Below are 18,778 nucleotides of genomic sequence, written 5' to 3' on the forward strand. Positions count from 1 at the left end.
CTTCTTCTTCTTCTTCTTCTTCTTCTTCTTCTTCTTCTTCTTCTTCTCTCTCACTCAGCAGTCTCATCAGCTCCCAAGATCTTTTTGCAGATCATTCCCAGATTTACCTATCCAGTCCCTTTTACCATCCTGAACTCTAGTCCTGCATCAGAAACTGCCTTTTCCAAATTTCTTCTTTAAGTTATATTTTCATTTATTTTGTTAAATATTTCCCAATTACATGTAAATTTTTTAACATTCATTTTAAAAATTTTGAGCTTCAAATGATTACCCTCCCTCCCACACCTCCCCAATCTTTTGAGAAGACAAACAATATGATATCAATTATACATGTGAAGTTATGCAAAACATATTCCGTTATTACTTGTGATGCAAAAGAAAACCTACAAAAAAACAAGGAAAAAAACAAAAGTAAGAAAAATAGGCTTCAATCTGCACTCAGAGTTCATCAATTCTCTTTCTAGAGGTGGATAGCATTTTTCATCATGGGTCTTTAGGAATCATCTTAGATCATTTTCTTGATTAGAGTAGCTAAGTCACAGTCGATTATCCTTACAATATCATTGTTATTGTGTACAATGTTATCCTAGTTCTGCTCATTTCAATTTGCATCATTTCATATATGTCTTCTAGGTTTTTCTGAAACTATCCTGCTCATCATTTCTTGTAGCATAATAGTATTCCATCACAGTCATATAATAACTTGGTTAACAATTTCCCAATTGATAGGTATCCTCTCAGTTTCCAGTTCTTTGCCACCACAAAAAGAGCTGCTACACATATTTTGTATACTTAGGTCCTTATCCTTTTTTTTTTTAATCTATTTGGGGTACAGACCTAGCAATGGTATTGCTGGATCAAAGGGTATGCACAATTTTATAGCCCTTTGAGCATACTTCCAAATTGTTCTCCAGAATGATTGGATTAGTTCACAACTCTACCAACAATGCATTAGTGTCTCAGGTTTTCCACATCCCCTCTAGAATTTGTCCTTTTCCTTTTCAGTTATGTTAGCCAATCTCATAAGTATGCATTTCTCTAATCAATAGTGATTTAAAGCATTTTTTTCTGTAACTATTGATAGCTATGATTTCTTCTTCTGAAAATTCCTTGTTCATATCTTTTGACCATTTACCAATTGGGGGAATGACTTTTTTTTTTGTAAATTTGTCTAATTTCCCTATATATTTGAGAAATGAGGACTTTATCAGAGAAACTTGCTGCAATTTCCCCCCCAATATCCTGTTTTTCTTCTAATTTTGGCTGAATTAGTCTTATTTATGCAAAACCTTTTTAATTTCATATAATCAAAATTATCCCTTTTATTTTCTGTAATCCTATCTCTTGTTTGGTCATAAACTCTTCCCTTATCTATAGATCTGAGAGGTACATTTTTCCATGCTCCCCTAATAAACAATTAATATTTCTCCATTGTTTAGATGTTTTTGTTTATGTGAAGAGTGTTTATAATTGTGTTTGTATAGTCCCTGGATTTGTCTTGTCAGGTAGAATCTCAAGTATTTTATAATATTTACTGTTATTTTAAATGGAATGTCTCATTCTATCTCTTCCTGCTGGACTTTGTTGGTAGTACATGAAATGTTTATAATTTATGTGGATTTTATGTCCTGCAAATATCTACTTATGATATCACTCTATATGTCTAAATCATTTATCCATTTTGACTTTATCTTATTAGATAGTGTGAATGTTGATCTATGCCTAGTTTTTGCCAAACTGCTTTCTAGTTTTTTTAGGAATATTTTCCCACAAAATGTTGAGTGCTTGTCTCCAAAACTTGGATCTCTGGGTTTATCAAACAACTAGATAGTATGGTCATTTACTACTACGTATTTTGTACCTAACCTATTCCACTGTTCTACCCCTCTTTTTCTTAGCTAGAACCAATTTGTTTTCATGATCATCACTTTGTAATGTAGTTTGAAATATAGTATTGCTAGGCTGCCTTCCTTCACATTTTTTTCATTGATTTCCTTATATTTTTGATCTTTTGTTCTTCCAGATAAATTTTTGTTTTGTTTTGTTTTGAGCTCTATAAAATAGTTCTTTGGAAGTTTGATTGGTTTGACACTGATTAAGTAAATTAACTAAGGTAAAGTCGTCATTTTTATTATATTGGCTCAGCCTACTCATAAGCAATTAATATTTCTCCACTGTTTAGATTTGTTTTGTGTGTGTATGTGTGTGTGTGAAGAGTGTTTGTAATTGTGTTTATATGGTCCCTGGGTTTGTCTTGGCAGGTAGACTCTCAAGTATTTTATAATATTAACTGTTATTTTAAATGGAATTTCTCATTCTATCTCTTCTTACTGGACTTCATTGGTAGTATATGAAATGTTTATGATATATGTGGGTTTATTTTATATCCTAAAGTTGTTAATTGTTTCAGTCAGTATCTTACTTGATTCCCTGGGGTTATCTACGTATACCATCATATCATGTACAAAAATGATAATTTTGTTTCCTCATTGCCTGTTTTTATTTCTCCAATTACTTTTTCTTGTCTTATTCCTATACTTAGCATTTCTAAAACAATATCAAATAATAGTGGTGATAATGGAAATGCCTGTTTCAATCTTGATCTTATTGGGAAGGCTTCAGGTTTATGCCCTTTACTTGCTTTTGATTTTAGTGGGAGTTTTCATTTTGGAATCTCTTTCAGAAAGCTATTGGTGGATTCTTTCAATTTCTATTTTACTCTGTGGCTCTAGGATATCAGAGCAATTTTCCTTTATAATTTCTTGAAATATGAGGTCTAGGCTCTTTCTTTGATCATGGCTTTCAGGTAGTCAAAAAATTATTTGATTATCTCTCCTCAATCTATTTTCTAGGTCAGTTGTTTTTCCAATAAGATATTTCACATATTTTTCCATTTTTTAAAAATTATTTTGACTTTGTTTTATTGTTTCTTGATGTCTCACAAAGTCATTGGCTTCCACTTGTCCAATTCTAATTTTTAAGGCATTATTTTCATTTTAAAACACTTCTTTTCTTTCCTTTTGTTGTATTTGAGTTCCAAGCTGTTTCCTTCCCTTGCTCCCAACCCTGCACTAGAGAAGGCCAACACAGACACAGACACAGACACAGACACACACACACACACACACACACACACTCACACACAAACTATATAATACATAGTTCTATATGTTCTTTCTCTAGAGGTGGATAGCAGTGGATAGCATCTTCCTTCATAGGTTCTTTGTAGTTGATTTGAATATTCATGCAACTCAGAATAGCTTAGTCATTCATATTTACTCCTCGAAGAATATTGCTGTTACTATATACAACATTCTCATTATTTTATGCAAATCTTTCCATGTTTTCCTAAAATCAGTCTGCTCCTCATTTCTTAAGGTGCAATAGTATTCTATCACAATCATTTACCAGAACTTATTCAGCCATTCCCCAATTGATGGGCATCCCCTCCATTTCCAGTTCTTTGCCACTGTAATGCATGCATTCATAAGGACATTCTGACCTCGCTCAGTATGCCTGCAATCTGACCCTAACTATATGATTCTGTTTTATGTTAATCTTATCCTTAGTCAGACATTGAAGGACTGTTTATGGTGTTCACTCCCAGGAAGGGCTGGCCACCCCTCCAGGAACCAAGCATTCTTAAACAAGAATGTTCTCAAGGATAGTTTTGAGAATAGCTCCTTTTCCACCGATCACACATTTATTTGGCAAACTGACTTCTTTGTTAGAAGGAATTACTAAAAAGGTGGGTAGTCCTGAGCCATCTTTGGAGTCTCCTTCATGGTATGGACCCGTAGCCCAGGACCTTCCCATTGGAACTCTGGAGGCAGATTCTGGGACTCCCCAGCCATGTGATCCAGATGTAAATGATTCCTCTGATGGTGAGGATCTATTGTGGTAAGATTTGGTGCTGACTGTGACTTAAGTTGTTACTGATTGAGACTAATGTTGTAACTATTGACACCAATTGAGACTTAAGTTATTACTGATTGAAACTTATGTTGTAACTATTGAGACTTAAAATATTATTGCTTACTTACTGAGACTTATACTATCGCTTACTTATCTTTGTTATTGTTTTAATAATAAATACTTTTGCTAAATACTTATATAAGTAATCTATCAAACTTGAGACTCCGTGTCATTTCTAACCCAATCCAAACCAAAACTAAATTAAGTTGCAGTAAATAAGGCTGCTTTGCAACACAGTCACCACAAAAAGTGTTGCTATAAACATTTTAAAACATATAGGTTCTTTTTCTTTTTCCCTGATCGCCTTGGGAAACAGATCTAATAGTGGTATTACTAGGTCAAAGGTTATACCCGGTTTTATAACTCTTTGGGAATAATTCCAGATTACTCTTCAAAATGACTGGATCAGTTCACAGTTTCATCAACAGTTTATTAGTTTCCCAGTTTTCCACATCCTTTCCAACATTTGTCATTGTCCCCTTCTATGATTTTGGTCAAAGGAATTTTTTTCCTTCAGTGACCTTTTCTCTCTCTCTCTCTCTCTCTCTCTCTCTCTCTTTCTCTCCTTCTCTCTCTCATCCCCCCCCCCCATTTGACTAATTCTGCCAATTTAATTTAAGGAGTTATTTTGATCAATGAAGTTTTGAATCTCTTTCCATTTGACCAATTCTGTTTTTTAGGTTGTTATTTTCTTCAGTATTTTTTTGTGCCCCTTTCATCAAGCTGTTAATTGTCTTTTCATAATTTTCTTTCCTTGATCTCATTTCTTTATCTAATTTTTCCTGCACCACACTTATTTGATTTTGAAAATCAAATTTTTAAAACTCTTCCAGAAATTCTTGTTGGGATTGTGTAAAATTCACATTTTTCTTTGAGGCTTTGCTTATAGTTGTTTTGACTCCATTGTCTTCTGAGTTTGTTTCATAATCATCATTGTTTGGAGGAAAATGTTGGGAGAGGTTAGCTGAGTGCCTTCTCTACTCTGCCATCTTGGCTGCTCCCCTCTCTAAATTTCAAAATGGATGTTCTGGAGGTGTCACAAACTCAACATGTCCAAAACAAAACTTTTCTCTAAAGCTCACCTCTCTTCTGAGCATCTTCACTGCTGTTGAGGACATCACCACCCTTCCCATAATACAGATTTGGAACTTCAGGGACATCTTCATCTCTTTTCACTTGCTTCATTTGAAATTTAACAAAGAAGTAAACTGGAGCAAATCTTTGAGTAAGACATCTTTTATTGTGAGGGGCATGTGACCTGACAATCAACAGGGTCAAATGGCCCTGCCTCTGGCTAAGAGACCTAGAATTGAGGGTGAAATACATTTTTATAAGGATAGAACGAAAACCAGAAATCATCTAATTGGGCAGGGTCACAGAGATGAAAGATCATTATTGGTTGCATATGCCATGAGGACCACCTTTCATTATCTCTATGAAATGCCTTTGTAAATTGATGGGTCTGGGCTACTCCCTGAGGCCCCTATTAAGGGCAGACTTATTGGCTACTGAGGAATTCAATAAGACCTTAATGGTTTAAGGATGTAACAAGGTCAAGTTGTCCCAGCTAGGTTGTCCTAACTTCTCAGGAATACCCCCCCAAACCTAGCAGAAGATGCTGAGACAATGTTGTATAAGAGTATTGAGAAGTGAGTTTTTTCTTTGACTAGCAGGCTCGTATCCTTCGTATCTCTCATTGGAGAGGGAGAGATTAAAACTTTAGCACACACGAGTTTCTCCAGCCAAACCTCTGAGAAGAGGCTTAGTTTTTTATACAGTATAAAATCAAATATAAAATGCAGGATTAAAAAAAATAACTGTCTCACCCTTGGTCATAGAGTACAGAACTTGGAGGCAGGAAGACTGAGTTCAAGTCTTTTTTATCACATTTATTAGCCAGGTGACTCTGAGCAAGTCACTGAAACTCTCTGTGCCTCAGCTTCCTCATCTGTCAAATGAGAATCATAATACCTCCCAGTGTTTTAGTGAGGATCAAATAAGCTAAAACATGTAAAGTGCTTTGTAAACATCAAAGTGCTATCTAATTGTCTCACTATTAAAACCAGTATTGGAGTAGGTAGGCGGTACAGTGGATAGAGCACCAGACCTTGTGTACATGTCCAGTCTCAGACACTCACAAGCTATGTGACCCTGGGCAAGTCACTTAACCCCCGTTGCTTTAAAAAAACAAAAAAATAAAAAGGAGGACGTGAGTCCAAATCTGGCCTCAGACCAAACACTTGACACTTACTAGCTGTGTGACCCTGGGCAAGTCACTTAACCCCAATTGCCTAAAAAAACCAACCAAACAAACAAAAACGGTATTGTACCAGAGTTGTTGTTAAGATATGAGACACAAAAGACTAGAGGACAATCATTCAAAAAAGAATATTTGTTCAAAATGAATACCTGATTGATATTAAATTTGAATTTTTGAATCAGTGGGGAATGGAGAAGAAGATGGTGGGTGACAATAAAAGATCATTTTCCCCTTTAATGTATGCTATATTTTAGCAAAAGTGCCCTACTAGCTGTTACAATGTTCTGTCTCCCACCTCCATACATTTGTACAGGTCCTACACCTGAAATGCCCTCCTTCTTCACTTTCTCCTCTTGGAATCTTGAGTACCTTCAAGGCTTCAGTTGTTTATCCTATGTGAACAGCTATGCTAAACTCTTTGGAGTGGTTACAGATCTCTGCCAGCAGGGTTTGAAGTCTCAGGGCTCAATGCAACTAACACGATGTTATCAGTGGGCAGGAACACTCAGAAGACCTCACCATCTACAGGGATGCTCTTAATCTCCAAATTGAACAACATCCTTGAGAAGCATACGTGTACCTGTTTTGCATCTCACCTGATAATAATAATTGACATGGCCGCTGCAGTGGTGAGCATGAGACGAGCTCAATACTCTTAACCCGGGACGCATTGATGAGGTGGGAGACAGCAAGAGGGCAGAAGCTCCGTTTATTAAGTGCTAGTAGCTTTCTTTTATATCCCTAGTAACACCTGATCAAAGCATGATCTCCACGTGATAGCCAATCACCAAGTCTGCTGAACACCTGCAGCCCTCATATCAGGGGTATGAGTAGGACTTTTCTCCCAATGAGAGGAGAGCCGAGCCAACCGTGGGAGCTGCGTGTCAGCAAAGGAGAGGTCTTGTGAGACTTCCTTGTTTTTGCCACGCAACAGGTTGTGACCCTCAGCTTCTGCTGAGAGAAGCTAGAACTCCCATGAGAAAATTACCCTAACAAATAATGAGATGAGGTGGGGCATGGGGGGGAGAGAGACAGAGACAGAAAGAGACAGAAACCAAGGGACACATAGACAAGGAGAATGAAGAGACAAAGAAAGAAATTAGAGAAAGAATGTCTATGGGAACACACAGAGAACTGTAGAGATAAAGAACTTGGAGAAAGAGAGGAGAAAGAGGGGCTAGGGAAACACATAAAGAAACTGTTGGGGTGAAGAAATTAGAAAAAAAGGAGAAAGAAGAAAAATAGTGCAGAGAGAAACCAGAAATAAACAAAAATGAGATCTAAGAATGGAAATCAGAGAAAACCTAGAAAGAAAGAGAGGAAGACCAGAGAAAGGGAGAATTGTACCTAAGAGTCAGAAGTGCAAGATGCAACTTGTGAAGTTAGAAACGGACAAAAAGACTCCCGGGAGCCAAGATGGCGGAGTAAAAAGGTAGTTGCTCTCACCCTCCCCTATCAACCTCTGAAAACCCGGAAAATATCACCTCAGAAAAAACCCTGGAACAGCTGAACCAGAAGAAAGACAGGGTGCAGCAGTGCAGTAGCCCAGGTAGCTAGAGGGATTAACAGGAAAGGCCCCTCTTACCCTGGGGAAAGCGGAGCAGTACGAAACAGGAGTCACCCAGCCAGCTAGTGGAAAGACCCACTTTAGCACACCAGGAGGAGATTCTGGTGCCTCAACATTCTATAGCAAACAGGTCTCCCAATGCCTCAGCAAAAATAAGGGAAGCAGCACTACAAAGGGCCCCAGGTAGATAAGCACCCGGCAGCATTTGTCTGGAAGGAGCTCAAGAAAGCAACCTAGAGGTGCCAAAAAGTTCCAGCCCAACACCAGGTAAGCTGTCAGAACCCTACAGCCTCCAACTGCCAACCAGGAGGAGATACCAAAGCCCAGGTAGTTGAGCAGGCAAACGCCAACAGCTGTACCTCCGAGTGCCTCAGTGAGGGTGGGGTAACTGGTGGAAACCAGCTCAGAAAATGACCAGGTGCCTCGGCATTCTTCAGCAAAGAAGTCTCCCAGTACCTCAACAGAAATAAGGGAGGCAGCACTGCAAGGGGCCCCAGGCAGATAAACACCTGGCAGCACCCATCTAAAAGGAGCTAAACAAAGCTAAAGGAAAGGAAAAGCAAGCAACCTAGATTTACCTGAAACTCCCAGCCTTGCTGATTCCAGCCCAACAGCAGATAAGCTGCCGGAAACCTACAGCCTCCAATTGCCAACATAAGAGGCCCCAGCACACAAAGCCAGTGACCAAGACTAGGCTCCCAACACAAGAAGCTTGGGTCAGTGCCTTCTGCTCCCCAGCAGGAGAGCTTAATCTCTTTAAAGGCCAGGGAATAAAGAAACACCATGAGTAAAAAGAAACGTACTATAGATTCCTATTATGAGAAGAGTGAAGATCAAGGCAGAAAATCTGAAGAGGACAATGCTGTCATCAAACCCACATCTGCAACATCAAAAGGGAACATGAACTGGTCTGAAGCCCAAAAAGCCTTCTTAGAAGAACTCAAGAAGGATTTTAAAAGTCAAATGAGTTAGAGGAGTCCTTTAAAAGTACAATTGGCCAATTGGAAAAAAAAGTACACTGAAGAAAACAAGTCCCTAAAACACACAATTGGCCAATTGGAAAAAAAGTACAATGAAGAAAATAAATCCCTTAAAAATACAATTGACCAATTGGAGAAGAAAGTACAAAATCTAACAGAAAAAAACAATATGTTAAAAATTAGAATTGAACAAATGGAAACTAATGACTCTATGAGAGAGCAAGAATCAGTCAAACAGAAACAAAAAAACGAAAAAATAGATGAAAATGTAAAATACCTCATGGGTAAAACAGCTGACCTGGAAAATCGATCCAGGTGAAACAATTTAAAAATTATTGGTCTACCTGAAAATCATGATGAAAAAAAGAGCATGGATGGTATCCTTCAGGAAATCATAAAGGAAAACTGCCCTGAAGTCCTAGAACCAGAAGGTAAAATAACTATAGAAAGAATCCTCTGCTCACTGCCTGAAAGAGATCCCAAATTGAAAATGCCAAGGAATATAATAGCCAAATTCCAAAATTACCAGATCAAAGAGAAAATACTGCAAGCAGCCAGAAACAAACAATTTAAATATCATGACCACAGTCAGGATTACACAGGACCTTGAAGTTTCTACATTAAAAGACTGTAGGGCATGGAACGTGATATTCCGTAAGACAAAGGAGCTTGGATTGCAGCCAAGGATTAACTATGCAGTGAAAATGAGCATAATCTTTCAGGGCAGAAGATGGATATTCAATGAAATAGGGCACTTCCAAACCTTCCTGATAAAAAGACCAGAGCTCAACAAAAAATTTGATCTTCAAGTACAAGATTCAAGAGAGACATAAAAAGGTAAATGGGACAGAAAGATACAAAATGTTGTTAATAAGGGCAAACTGTTTACATCCCTACAAGGAAGGATGACACTTGCAACTCTTGAGAACTGTATTGTTATTACACCCATGTTGAAGGAGTATACATAAAGGGGGTGGATATAAGTTGACTTTGATATAATGATAAAAAAAAATCCAATCAAGTGGGTTAAATGGATCCAAGTAAGTGGATTAGTCTGATCTAAGATAATGTACTAAGAAAGGAGGAGGCAGGCAAGGGTAAATTACATTACAGGAAAAGATATAAAAACCTATTACAGCAGAGGGAAAGAAGGGAGGGGGATGAGTACTGTTTGAACCTTACTCTCATCAGATTTGGCTCAAGAAGGGAATAACGTAATCAGTTAGGTATAGAAATCTAACTTGCCCTATAGGCAGTAGGAGGGAAAAGGGAAAAGAAAAGGGAGGGGGGATTGAAGGGAGAGAAGAAGCAGTAAGGGTAAAGGGGAAGAAAAGGGAAAGGGCTAATAGAAGGGAGGAGGGACTGAAGGAGGCGGTGGTCAAAAGCAAAACACTAGTGGGGGGGGAAAGGAGAAAGGAGAAAGAAAAGCATAAACGGGGGGAAAAAAGGATGGAGAAAAAGAAACAGATAGTAATCATAACTGTGAATGTGAATGGGATGAACTCTCCCATAAAAAGGAAGGGGATAGCAGAATGGATTCAAAACCACAATCTTACAATATGTTGTTTACAGGAAAAACATTTGAAAAAGAGTGACATATACAGAGTAAAGGTAAAAGTCTGGAGCAGAATATATTATGCTTCAGCTGAAGTAAAAAAAACCAGAAGTAGCAATCCTGATCTCAGACAAAGCAAAACCAAAAATAGATCTTATCAAAAGAGATAAGGAAGGAAACTACATCCTGCTAAAAGGCACCATAGACAATGAAGTAATATCATTACTAAACATATATGCACCAAATGGTATAGCATCCAAATTCTTAGAGGAGAAGTTCAGGGAGTTATAGGAAGAAATAGACAGCAAAACTATACTAGTGGGGGACCTCAACCTCCCCCTCTCTGAACTAGATAAATCTAACCACAAAATAAACAAGAAAGAAGTTAAGGAAGTGAATAGAACATTAGAAAAGTTAGGTATGATAGACCTCTGGAGAAAACTGAATGGGGATAGAAAGGAATATACTTTCTTCTCGGCGGTACATGGCACATGCACAAAAATTGACCACATACTAGGGCATAGAAACCTCACAATCCAATGCAGAAAGGCAGAAATAGTAAATGTATCCTTTTCAGATCATGATGCAATAAAAATTATATGTAACAAAGGGCCATGGAAAGATAGACTAAAAAATAATTGGAAACTAAATAATCTAATCCTAAAAAATGATTGGGTCAAACAACAAATCATAGAAACAATCAATAATTTCATTCAAGAGAACGACAATAATGAGAAAGCATACCAAAACTTATGGGATGCAGCAAAAGCAGTTCTTAGGGGAAGTTTTATATCTCTAAATGCTTACATAAATAAAATGGAAAAAGAGGAGATCAATGAATTGGGCATACAACTAAAAAAACTAGAAAAAGAACAAATTAAAAACCCTCAATTAAACATCAAATTGGAAATATTGAAAACCAAAGGAAAAATTAATAAAATTGAAATTAAGAAAACTATTGAACTAATCAATACAACTAAAAGCTGGTTTTATGAAAAAAAAACAATAAAATAGATAAACCTTTGGTTAATCTAATTAAAAAAAGAAAGAAGAAAACCAAATTACTAGTATCAAGAATGAAAAGGGTGAAACTACCACCAAGGAAGAGGAAATTAAAACAACAATTAGGAATTATTTTGCCCAACTATATGCCAACAAATTTGACAATCTTAGTGAAATGGATATACGTTTACAAAAATATAAATTGCCCAAGTTAACAGAAGAGGAAGTAAAATACTTAAATAACCCTATCTCAGAAAAAAAAAATGGAACAAGTCATTGATTAACTCCCTAGGAAAAAATCTCCAGGGCCAGATGGATTTACATGTGAATTCTATCAAACATTTAAAGAACAATTAATTCCAATACTATATAAACTATTTGATAAAATAGGTGAAGAAGGAATGTTACCAAATTCTTTTTATGATACAAATATGGTGCTGATACGTAAACCAGGAAGAGTCAAAACAGAAAGAAAATTATAGACCAATTTCTCTAAAGAATATAGATGCAAAAATTTTAAGCAAAATATTAGCAAATAGATTACAACAACTTATCACACGAATAATACACTGTGATCAGGTAGGATTTATACCAGGAATGCAGAGCTGGTTCAATATAAGGAAAACTATCAGCATAATCCATCATATCAACACTAAAACTAACAGAAACCACATGATCATCTCAATAGATGCAGAAAAAGCTTTTGACAAAATACAACACCCATTCCTATTAAAAACACTAGAGAGCATAGGTATAAATGGAGTCTTCCTTAAAATAATAAATAGCATCTATCTAAAACCTTCAGCAAGCATAATGTGTAATGGGGACAAGCTAGAAGCATTTCCAATAAGATCAGTGGTGAAACAAGGATGTCCATTATTACCACTGTTATTCAACATTGTACCAGAAACATTAGCTTTAGCAATAAAAGAAGAAAAAGGTGTTGAAGGCATTAGGATAGGCAAAGAAGAAACAAAGCTATCACTCTTTGCAGATGACATGATGTTATACTTAGAGAATCCCAGAGAATCAGGTAAAAAACTACTTGAAATAATAAACAACTTTAGCAAAGTTGCAGGCTATAAAATAAACCCACATAAATCATTGGCATTTCTATATCTTACCAACAAAGCCCAACAGCAAAAGACAGAAAGAGAAATTACCTTTAAACTTACTGCCGACATTATAAAATATTTAGGAGTCTACCTCCTAAAAATCCCAGGAACTCTATGAACACAATTACAAAACACTTTTCCCGCAAATAAAATCAGATCTAAATAATTGGAAAAACATCCTTTGCTCATGGGTAGGCCGAGCTAATATAATAAAAATGACAATTCTACCTAAGCTAATTTACTTATTCAGTGCCATACCAATCAAACTACCAAAAATTATTTTATAGAGTTAGAAAAAATAATAACAAGATTCATTTGGAAAAACAAAATGTCTATAATATCAAGAGAACTAATGAAAAGAAATACAGGGGAAGGTGGCCTAGCCATTCCAGATCTTAAATTGTATTATAAAGCAGCAATCATCAAAATTGCTTGGTACTGGCTAGGAAATAGAGTGGTGGATCAGTGGAATAGGTTAAGCATGCAAGACATGGTAGTCAATGACTATAGTAATCTATTATTTGATAAACCCAAAGACCCCAGCTTCTGGGATAAGAACCCACTCTTTGAAAAAAACTGCTTGGAAAACTGGAAAAGAGTATGGCAGAAACTAGGCATAGACCAAAATCTCACACCATATACCAAAATAAATTCAAAATGGGTACATGATTTAGATATAAAGGCTGATATTATAAGCAAACTGAGAGAGCAAGGAATAGTTTACCTGTCAGATCTATGGAGAACAGAAGAATTCATGACCAAACAGGAGACAGAGAACATTACAAAAAGCAAAATAGGTAATTTTGATAACATTAAATTGAAAAGTTTTTGCACAAACAAAGCCAATGAAACTAAGATTAGAAGGAAGGTAGAAAATTGGGAAAGAATTTTTACAATCAGTCTCTCTGATAAGGACCTCATTTCTAAAATATACAGAGAATTAAGTCAAATTTATAAGAATACAAGTCATTCCCCAATTGATAAGTGGTCAAAGGATATGAACAGACAGTTCTTAGAGGAAGAAATTAAAGCCATCTATAGTCATATGAAAAAGTGCTAGTCATATGAAAAAATGTTCTAAATCACTATTGATTAGAGAAATGAAAATCAAAACAACTCTGAGGTACCACATCACACCTATCAGATTGGCCAACATGACAAAACAGGAAAATGATAAATGTTGGAGAGAATGTGGTAAAATTGGAACACTAATGCATTGTTGGTGGAGTTGTGAAATGATCCAACCATTTTGGAGAGCAATTTGGAACTATGCCCAAAGGGCTATAAAAATGTTCATACCCTTTGACCCAGCAATAGCACTTCTAGGGCTATATCCCAAAGAGATCACACAAGTGGGAAAAGGACCCACACATACGAAAATATTCATAGCAGCTCTTTTTGTGGTGGCAAAGAATTGGAAATTAAGAGGATGCCCATCAATTGGGGAATGGCTGAGCAAGTTGTGGTATATGAATGTGATGGAATACTATTGTGCTATAAGAAATGATGAACAGGCTGACTTCAGAAAAACCTGGAGTCTGATGCTGAGTGATGTGAGCAGAACCAAGAGAACGTTGTACCCAATAACAGCCACGTTGTGGGATGACTAATATTGATAAACTGAACCCTTCCTGGCAATACAAGGATCTAAGACATCTCCAGAGGCCTTGTGATGGAAAATGCTATCCACACCCAAACAAAGAACTATGGAAGCCGAATTGCTAATTTTTTTCTCTTCTGTTGAGTTTTGTTTCCTCTTTCTGATGGTTCCTTCTATTGGTTTTAATTTCTACTTACAACAGCTAATGTGAAAATATGTTTAATATGAATGTAAATACATAGCCTATATCAGATTATGTGCCATCTTGGGGAGGGTGGTGGGGAGGAAAGGGGAGAAAAATTTTAAACTCAAAAGCATATGGAAGTGATTATTGATAAATCAAAATAAATTAATTTTATAAAAAGACAATTAATAGGGATAGCTAGGTCACACAGTAGATAGAGCACCATCCCTGGAGTCAGGAGGACCTGAGTTCAAATCTGGCCTGAGACACTTGACACTTACTAGGTGTATGACCCTGGGCAAGTCGCTTAAACCCCATTGCCTGGCTTCCCTTTCCCCTACCCCCCCAAAAAAGATTTAATTAACTCAGTGAATTAAGCCTAGGGCAATGGACACAAATTCTTGGTATCCTAAAATAGATATAGTATGTAGCTAGGTGGTGCACTGGATAGAGCACCAGGCCTAGAGTCAAGAAGGATTGAGTTGAAATCTGACCAGAGACATGTAATAGTTGTGTGACCTTGGGCAGGTCACTTAACCTTGTTAGCCTCAGTTTCTTCATCTGTAAAATGAGCTGCAAAAAGAAATGACAAAGCACTCTAGTGTCTTTGCCAAGAACACCCCAAATGGGGTCACAACGAGTTAGACACAACTGAAAATGACTGAAAAACAATAGACACAAAATAACTAGGACATGAGAATATACCATCTCCTGCCTTCAGTTTCTGATTGGTAGGTCAACTAACGCTGTATCCTAGCCAAACAACCTTATGGCTAAATGATCTTTCATTTATTATTGTCAGATGTTATATAATCGTCTCATTCATATTTTATAATTGTCTCATTTCATTCCAATCTTGAACCTGAACTACTACAGCAGATCTTGTTCAGGTCTGGACTTTATCCTACCAGTGTATGTGGGCCATTGCGCATAGGCTTTGAAAAGCCAGTGTAGGTCTTCTCACCTCAATGGGAGTACTTGGGATGTAGTTAAGTGCTATATAAATGTTAGCTGCTGCTGCTACTTCACTCTTTACTTTGAAGTTTAGGCAATTCCATTTTGCAATGCTTTGAATGGTATACTTCCTCCTTATATTTTATACTTGCTAATAATGATGTATGTTTGTTACTTCCATTCTTTACATTAGACTATGGGTATCGACTGAGGTGCACATATGCAAATAAAATAAAGTCAGAATACTGGTAAGTCATCTTTCTGTGTTCACTACAAAAGCAATTGCACCAGCTCCTTCATTTGTCTCTCCAAGGAAGACCTGATAGTCATTCTTACATTTTGGGGGAACTTTCTTTTTTCCTTTGTGTTATTCTGATAATGAGAATGTGTAGATTAGTGTAATACAGCAAGTCCACTGGAATACCCAGCTGTTGGTCATTGGACAAGAATGTTACACACCAATAGCCAAATTGGAGTTGATAGAGGGTCTAAAAACAGTGTAATTACTTACTATTTGCATTACTATTCACCAGTCTTCCACTGGTTCTGCAAATCAGAAGGGCATTACACTGGGGGAAGTACTTTTTTGTATTTTATATTGTTTCAAGGTTTACCATGGCGAAATTATTCATCACCAAGTGGTCAGCATATATGATGATGGAGCTTTTTCTGTATATAACTATGCTGATAGTTGTTTTTTGGAAGGCGTTGCGGGGGGAGGTCTAGGGACATCCTAGCAATATTACCACTGTGGCAAAACCTGTTACAGTTTGGACTCTGGTAACATAAAACTTCAGAAACCATAGCCATCTCCACATCAAGCAGAGGCCTTTTAATAAGATTTGGGAGAGGAAATTCTTACTTAATAAAAACTATGTACCTTGTGTCCTGATCTGCACCATATCCAATTTACCTAATTGGGCCAAAACAAATAAAATTTCGTTGCATTTTCTATTTATTTTCTATGTTATATTTCTGATTTCTAGCAGAAAATTCAGAGGGGTTATCTTCCCTTATTAGAATGTGAGCTTCTGAAGAGCAAGGATGATCTTTTTTTTCTATTTGTTTCTCCCATGCTTTGCACAGAGTAAATGTGCGAATTACTTCTCATTCATTCATTCAATGAATGCATTTCTTTTGTGACAAATGGGAATTCTTCTAAATCACTGATATAGCATTAAATTGTAAGTTCCTTTCATCTCTTTTTGTATCACCCATGCTTAGCACAGTGCCTGGCACATAACATTTGTATAATGAATGTTTCTTCATTACTTGATAACAAATTAGAAATTGTGCCTGTGTCTCCATAATGCCAAGAATATCTGGATAAAAACAAGAATTTCAGATTGTCTGAATGTTTTAGTCTCAGGCTATTATATATTTGTGGAAACAAAGTATTGTGGGTGATTAACTGGTTACTTCATTGTTCATCTATGTGTTTGATACAGGTATAGACAGCACCTGAATAGAGGATGTGTTCTGGATTTTTTTTAACTTCGCAAATCTTTACTATACTGAGAAAGGAATATTTCACAAAAAATTAAGCCATTGAAAAATCTCACCTTGGCAGCATTGATTGCAGCTCCATAGCCAGTGGAGAATCCACAGCCAATCAAAAACACCTTCTCAGGAGGAGCGGCAGCATCGATTTTAGTTACCAAAAATTCTGAGGTCACTGTGTACTCAGCAAAGGAACTGATGTTTAAGAAGTGGTAGATTGGTTTCCCTTTGCAGGTAAATCTGGTGGTGCCACCAGATAATACTCCTTTATCTGCAGTGTTCTTTAACCTCAAAAGCAGCAGTAAACAAATTCAGCTCTGCTGTTCATTGGTATGAGGGCAATTAAAATGAAATTTCAGTAAACGTGACTTACTCAGGCATCATCTCCATGCAGAAATTGCCATTGGGGTTTATGCAGGAAGAGCACTTTCCACACTGTGAGATGCAGAATGGGATGACCTTATCTCCTCAAAGAGAAAAGATCATGATGCAAAATATTGCCTAGAAACAACCAGCTGAGTAATCTACCCAACAAAAATGCTGAACTCAAGGGATAGTGCATGAGGATTCTATGGAGAAAGGACTTCCAGTACCTATAGAGCCAGGAGTTAAAAATTGTCTTTGCCAGATGTATACCTGCTGTATAGCTTACTGCCATTATAATCAAAATATGAACTGACTCTTATCATGGACATTGTGTGTATTTGTCAGAGAGTGTACCCAAAGGATGTAGTGGTATACTACTTGTGTCTGTAGGCCAGTTCTTAATGGAAATGCCTCTGATGGGGGCTAATGACCTCTAGTCCTCAGAGTACAGACCCAGAGGGATATTCTAGAACCTGAAGTATCAGTCAACCTTGGGGAATATTGCAGAGGTCAGCACCACATTTGTATGAGCAGATGCAGAGTGGAAAAAAACCAACAACCCAGACCCAGAGGAATAAATGTTCAACTAGAATAATATAAATGAAAATGATGGTAAAAGGAAGTTAAACTGTCAGTTCCTACAAAAAACAATATTGGTCCTGGAGAATAAAGAATGAAAGATACTTCCCTCATCTTGTTAGAAAAAATGGTGGCAGAATTCATTGTTGGATATTGTCACCTTTTCAGTTCTATTGGCTAAACTGTTTTTCTTTCTTTCTAGGCAGTTGGGGTTTAGTGACTTGCCCAGGGTCACACAGCTAGTAAGTGTCAAGTGTCAGGTCTGAGTCTGGATTTGAACTCAGGTCCTCCTGACTTTAGGGTCAGTGCTCTATCCATTGTGCCACCTAGCTGCCCGGCTAAGCTGTTTTTCTAATGGCATTGGGGCATATCCAAAAATGACTATAATGGAGAAAAAGAGCACCAATGAAATTAATTTTTATGAGGAAAATCCTTGTTATAAGAATTAGGGTGACCTGTTTCTTTTTTCTTCCTTTAACTTGTGTCTTGCTCAATATCCCCATACCACAGGGGGTTCTCAATTTTTTTTTCTGTCTCAGACACTTTTGGAAGTCTGGTAAAGTCTGTGGACCCCTTCTCAGGAAAAAAAAATATTTTTAAGTGCATGAAATAAAATAGAGTACGGGATTTTGAAAAATAATCAATTATTTTGAAATACAGTTATCTATTAAAACAAAAAACAAATTCATATACCCAAGGTTAAAGACCCCTGCCTTACCTGGTTTCACTGTTGTTACCCCTTCTCCAATACTCTCTACAATCCCAGTTGCTTCATGTCCTAAAATTACTGGAAAAGGGGTATACAGGACTCCAGAGATTGCATGGTGATCTGTGTGGCAGATTCCTGTGGCCAAAATCTGCATAGAAAGAGAAAGCTCACTGACCTTTTGGGGTAAAACCTTTTTGTTTTAAGCATTTAAATCATTCTTGAGTGAAATGCAATTTATATTTAAAGATGATTCCCCTTCTATAAATATATCAGTGCTTACATTGTGCTGGGTGCCTAGTATTTAGCACAAGATTCCTGTCCTAAGGAAGCTTATATTGTGAGACAGTATTGGCCAGTGTGAAAGCTGCTTGTCAAATATAGTAAAATGCGAAGTGTTCAATTGGGGGAACCAAGCAAGGTGTAATCACCTCA

At 36.9% G+C, this 18,778-nt stretch overlaps 1 pseudogene; it reads right to left on the reverse strand.

Annotated features, from left to right (window-relative positions):
- The window catches only part of LOC114036735, a 40,839-nt pseudogene extending 22,339 nt beyond the window's left edge, over positions 1 to 18,500 (reverse strand).
- Between the last annotated feature and the right edge of the window lie 278 nt (positions 18,501 to 18,778).

This window comes from Vombatus ursinus, unplaced genomic scaffold, assembly GCF_900497805.2.
Source record: "Vombatus ursinus unplaced genomic scaffold, bare-nosed wombat genome assembly UNPS02009975.1, whole genome shotgun sequence".
NCBI classification, from domain to species: domain Eukaryota; kingdom Metazoa; phylum Chordata; class Mammalia; order Diprotodontia; family Vombatidae; genus Vombatus; species Vombatus ursinus.